The following is a 6,264-nucleotide window of genomic DNA, read 5'->3' as shown; positions in this document are numbered from 1 at the left end:
AAAAAAAAAAAAAAAGTAAATGAGGTCTTGGAAAATAAATACAAATATACAAGTATGATTTTTAAAAAGCTGAGTTGAAATGAAAATATAGAAAAAAAGCAAAGTGAATAAAGCTGAAAAACACAGCAGTAAGCTAAAAGATTAAACTGAGGGTTTCTATAAAAAGTAACCAGGCATGGTGGCACATGCCTCTAGTCCCAGCTACTTGGGAGGCTGACGCACAAGAATCACTTGAACCCAGGAGGCGGAGGTTGCACCACTGCACTCCAGCCTGGGCAATAGAGCAAGACTCTGTCTCAAAAAATGCATAGTCCAGGCACAGTGGCTCATGCCTGTAATCCCAGCAATTTGGGAGGCTGAGGCAGGCAGATCACCTGAGGTCGGGAGTTCCAGACCAGCCTGACCAAGTTGGAGAAACCCCGTCTCTACTAAAAATACAAAATTGGCCAGGCATGGTGGTGCATGCCTGTAATCCCAGCTACTCAGGAGGCTGAGGCAGGAGAATTGCTTGAACCCAGGAGGCAGAGGTTTCGGTGAGCTGAGATCACGCCATTGCACTCCAGCCTGGGCAACAAGGGCAAAACTCCATCTCAAAATAAATAAATAAACTGAGGGTTTCTCCCAGAAAGCTGCCAAAAGGACAAAGAGAAGTTGTGACATGGAGGATCCATCTAGATAGTTACAGAAAGAAAGAAGTAAATAAGAAAGGAAATAACCAAAGCAGCAATAAAAGAAAATTTCTCAGTGATACAAACACAAGCCTTTTATTTTTTATTTTTATTTTATGAACCTCCTCTTGGTTCAAGCAATTCTCCTGCCTCAGCCTCCAGAGTAGCTGGGATTACAGGCACCTGCCACCATGCCCAGTTAAATTTTGTATTTTTAGTAAAGACAGGGTTTCACTATGTTCACTAGGCTGGTCTGGAATGCCTGACCTCAAATTGTCTGCTTACCTTGGCCTCCCAAAGTGCTGGGATTACAGGCATGAGCCACTGTGCCCAGCCAAGAGCTGTTTTAACTGGGGTGAGATGATGATATGGTTTGGCTGTGGTCCCCACCCAAATCTCATCTTGAATTCCCATGTGTTGTGGGAGGGACCAGGTGGAGGTAATTGAATCATAGGGGACAGGTCTTTCCTGTGCTGTTCTAGTGATAGTGTATAAGTCTCATGAGATCTGATGATTTTTAAAAAGGGGAGTTTCCCTGCACAAGCTCTCTTCTCTTGTCTGTGGCCATGTGAGATGTGCCTTTCACCTTCCCCCATGATTGTGAGGCCTCCCCAGCCACGTGGAACTGTGAGTCCATTAAACCTCTTTCTTTTGTAAATTGCTCAGTCTCGGGTATGTCTTTATCAGCAGTGTGAAAATGGACTAATACAGACGATATCTCATTTAGTGTGTTGTTTTGTTTTGAGACAGGGTCTTATGGTGTTGCCCAGGCTGGAGTGTAGTAATTCAATCAAGGCTTACTGCAGCCTTTACCTCCTGGACTCAAGTGATTCTCCCACTTCAGCCTCCAGAGTAGCTGGGACTACAGGCATGTGCCATTACACTTGGCCAATTTGTTAATTTTTTGTAGAGACTGGGTCTCCCCATGTTGCCCAGGCTAGTCTCGAACTCCTGGGCTTAAGTGATCCTCCTGCCTCCGCCTCCCAGAGTGCTGGGATTACAGGTGTGAGCCATCACACCTGGCCTCATTGTAGTTTTGATTTGCATTACTCTGATGATCAGTGATGTTGAGCATCTTTCATATACCTGTTTGCCATTTGTATGTCTTCTTTTGTTTTTTTTTTGTTTTTTTTTTTTTATTTTTATTTATTTATTTATTTATTTATTTTTTTTTTTTTTGAGACAGAGTCTTGCTCTGTCGCCCAGGCTGGAGTGCAGTGGCGCGATCTCGGCTCACTGCAAGCTCCGCCTCCCGGGTTCACGCCATTCTCCTGCCTCAGCCTCCCGAGTAGCTGGGACTACAGGCGCCCACAACCGCGCCCGGCTAATTTTTTGTATTTTTAGTAGAGACGGGGTTTCACCGTGGTCTCGATCTCCTGACCTTGTGATCCACCCGCCTCGGCCTCCCAAAGTGCTGGGATTACAGGCGTGAGCCACCGCGCCCGGCTGTATGTCTTCTTTTGATAAATGTCTATTCAGTTCTTTTGCCCATTTTAAATCAGATGATTAGATTTTTTCCTGTAGAGTTGTTTGAGCTCCTCATATTGTCACCTCAATAAATTCTGGAGGATATAAAGTAAAATAGTCTTTTCATCCATAGGCTACATTTGAAAGAATTACTACTAGAGGTTGTTCTCTCCAAGAAGACAAAAATGAAATTCAAGTACGAGAAAGATATGGAACACAAGAAACAGTGTAGCACAAAAAAAAAAAAAAAAAAAAAAACTTAAAACTGGGTTTTTTAAGTTATGATTTAAAAAAATAGAGTTTTGGCCAGGTCCAGTGGCTCACGGCTGTAATCCTAGCACTTCGGGAGGCCCAGGCGGGTGGATCACCTCAGGTCAGGAGGTTGAGACCAGCCTGGCCAACATGGTGAAACCCCATCTCTACTAAAAATACAAAAATTAGCCGGGCATGGTGGTGTGTGCCTGTAATCCCAGCTACTCGGGAGGCTGAGGCATGAGAATCGCTTGAACCTGGGAGGTGGAGGTTGCAGTGAGCTGAGATTGCGCCACTGCACTCCAGCGTGAGTGACAGAGTGCGACTCCCTCTCCAAAAAAAAAAATATATATATGTATATATGTATATATGCGTGTGTGTGTGTGTACATATACACACATACACACACACACACACCCCTCATTTCAGAAACCTTTCTTAGAGGTCTTTCTTACTTTCTTTTATTTTAATTTAGTGACAGCATCCTTTTCTTGTTTTATGTATGCAATATTGTCTCTTATCTCTCCCCGAAGAATATTTTGAGTTTATTTGAAGTTATCTTTTGCTCCCTGCATTGTTTGTTTATTTATTTATTTTTCTCTCTCTCTTAGTTTGTTTTGAACTCCCTCTTCATGTTGGAAGCTTTCCTCAGAAGTCTGGAAAGAAGCCCGTGAGGATGACTGATAGGATCAGTGTGTACAGCAGGAGCATGGCCTGTCAGCAAGTAAGCCAGTGGGTGGCCAGGCAGCTCCTTGGTCAGAGGCTTCTAAATGTCAGTATCTGGAGGTCTTCTCTGTGGGTGGTTCTGATTGCCCAGGGGGACCTCCAATTGCCTTCTGGGAGTGTGTATGTCTGGCTGTTCAGTTTCTGGAGCAAGGCCAGGGAAGAGGGCAGTCATTTTGCTGTTTGCTCTGCCCACTGCCACTAAATCTCTCTGCTCCCAGCCTGTGGCAACTCACTCCTTGCACTCAATGCCTGCTGTCCTCAGTTCTGGAGCCTCTTTGATTTAATTTCTCCATAAGCTAAACCTGGAGAGGGAGCGAGCTAGTCACCCGAGAGCGCACAGGATGGGGGATGAGAACCTGGAGGTCTTACTGCTCCATATACAGACTTTGTTTTTAGTCCCCTCCCTACTGCAGCACTGAAGCCTCCAATTCCTGAGACTTTATGGGATTCCAAGAGAACCAGCCTGCTTTTCACTGGGATCTGCTTCTACAGGTTTGGAGCTACAGGTGTTGCCTTATTTCACTAAATATGGATTTTCTGCTTCTGTTTCTTGTTCTCTTTGAGGGTGATTTAGGAGCAAAAGGGGTGACCATGTTTTTACCATAGTAAAAACTAACATCTAGACAGTTTATTAAAATTTTGAATGATTTGCTAACATTGTAAAAATCATGACATTTCATGTTATAGAGACACTAGAATGTTAGGATTGGCTGAGCACCGGTGGCTCACGCCTATAATCCCAGCACTGTGGGACGCCAAGGTGGGCAGATCATTTGAGGTCAGAAGTTCGAGACCTGCCTGGACAACATGGTGAAACCCCATCTCTACTAAAAATACAAAAATTAGCCGGGCATGGTGGCCCATGCCTGTAGTGCCAGCTACTCGGGAGGCTGAGGCAGGAGAATCGCTTGAACCCAGGAGGTGGAGGTTGCAGTGAGCCGAGATCACACCATGATACTTCAGCCTGCGTGACACAGCGCGACTCCGTCTCAAAAAAAAAAAAAGGATTTTCCTGAACTATCAGAACACCTGACAACACTGGGCCCTTATTTCCACGTCAGCAGCTGGAGCTCAGGAGCAACTATCCTCTTTATTTTTATATTATTTAATTTTTTAATAGAGGCAGGGTCTCCCTATGTTGCCCAAGCTGGTCTTGAATTCCTGGGCTCTGGCTGGGTGCGGTGGCTCACACCTGTAATCCCAGCACTTTGGGAGGCCGAGGCAGGTGGATCACGAGGTCAGGAAATCGAGACCATCCTGGCCAACACGGTGAAACCCCGTCTCTACTAAAAATATAAACATTAGCCGGGTGTGGTGGTGGGCGCTTGTAATCCCAGCTACTCGGGAGGCTAAGGCAAGAGAATCGCTTGAACCCGGGAGTCAGAGGTTGCAGTGAGCCAAGATCGCCACTGCACTCCAGCCTGGTGACAGAACGAGACGCCGTCTCAAAAAAAAAAAAAAAGAATTCCTGGGCTCAAGGGATCCTCCTGCCTTGGCCTCCCAAAGTGCTGGGATTACTGGCATGAGCCACTGTGCACAGTCTGACTGTCCTCTTTATTCATTTATGTATTTATTTATTTTGAGACGAAGTCCCACTCTGTTGCCCAGGCTGGAGTGCAGTGGCATGATCTCAGCTCACTGCAACCTCTGCAGTGTTCAAACAATTCTCCTGCCTCAGCCTCCCAAGTAGCTGGGACTACAAGCGTGTGCCACCACACCCGGCTAATTTTTGTATTTTTAGTAGAGACGGGGTTTCACCATGTTGGCCAGGCTGGTCTTGAACTCCTGGTGTCAAGTGATCCACCTGCCTCGGCCTCCCAAAGTGCTGGGTTTACAGACATGGGCCACTGCGCCTGGAAAAGTTCTTTTTAATGTACAGTTCCAGGAGTTTTGACAAACATATACAGTAAAGTGACCACTTCCACGATCAAGATATAGGACAGGGCCGGGCGCGGTAGCTCACGCCTGTAATCCCAGCACTTTGGGAGGCTGAGGCAGGTGGATCATTTGAGGCCGGGAGTTCAAGGCTGGCCTGGCCAACATGGTGATATACATGAATTAGCTGGGCGTGGTGGCATGTGCTTGTAATCCCAGCTACTTGGGAGGCTGAGGAAGAATTGCTTGAACCTGGGACATGGAGGTTGCAGTGAGCCAAGATTGCACCACTGCACTCTAGCCTGGGCGACAGAGTGAGACTCTGTCAAAAAAAAAAAAAAGAAAAGATATAGGACAGGACAGGCACAGTGGTTCACACCTGTAATCCCAGCACTTTGGGAGGCTGGGAGGGGAGGATCACTGGAGCCCAGGAGCTGGAAACCAACCTGGTAAGATGGCAAGATCCTGTCGGTACAAAAAAATAATAATTAGCCAGGCATGGTGGCGTGAGCCTGTGGTCCCAGCCACTCGGGGGTTTGAGGCAGGAGAATCCCTTGAGCCCAGAAGTTCGAGGCTGCAGTGAGCTATGACCGTGCCATTACACTCGACTGGATGACAGAACAAGACTTTGTCTCTCAAAAAATACACACACACACATATATATACATAGACACGTATACAAACACACATACACACACACGAGTTCCAGTACCCATCCTCACCCCCAGTTCCCACTTGTCCTTTGTAGTCAGTCCCTCTCTCCATTCTAGTCTCTGGCAATGACCCATCTGTTTCTTGTTACCATTGTTTTGCCTTTTCCGGAATAGAATCCTCCAAAAAGTAGCCTTGAGTCTGGCTTCTCTCACTGAGCATAATGCATCTGAGATTCTGCCGTGCTGCTGTGTGTATCTGTAGCTCGTTCCTTTTTATTGCTGCATAGTATTTCATTTTGTGAACGTACCACTTTGTATTTATACGTTTACCAGTTGAAGCCATTTTAGTTGTTTCTAGTTTTTGGTGGTTATGAATAAGACCAGTGTAAATATTTACATCCAGATTTTTGCACTTTTTTAAAATTTAGAGATAGGATCTTGCTTTGTTGCCCAGGCTGGAGTTCAGTGGCATGATCACAGCTACCTGGGGGACTGAGGTGGGTGGATCACCTGAGCCTGGGAGGTCGAGGCTGCAGTGAGCCGTGATCACACCACTGCACTCCAGCCTGGGTGACAGAGCAAGGCCCTCTCTCAAAAAAAAAAAAAAAAAAAAAAAAAAAAAA

The sequence above is a fragment of the Theropithecus gelada genome, chromosome 11 (genome assembly GCF_003255815.1).
Source record: "Theropithecus gelada isolate Dixy chromosome 11, Tgel_1.0, whole genome shotgun sequence".
Lineage (NCBI taxonomy): Eukaryota > Metazoa > Chordata > Mammalia > Primates > Cercopithecidae > Theropithecus > Theropithecus gelada.
This window is presented reverse-complemented; position numbering follows the sequence as displayed.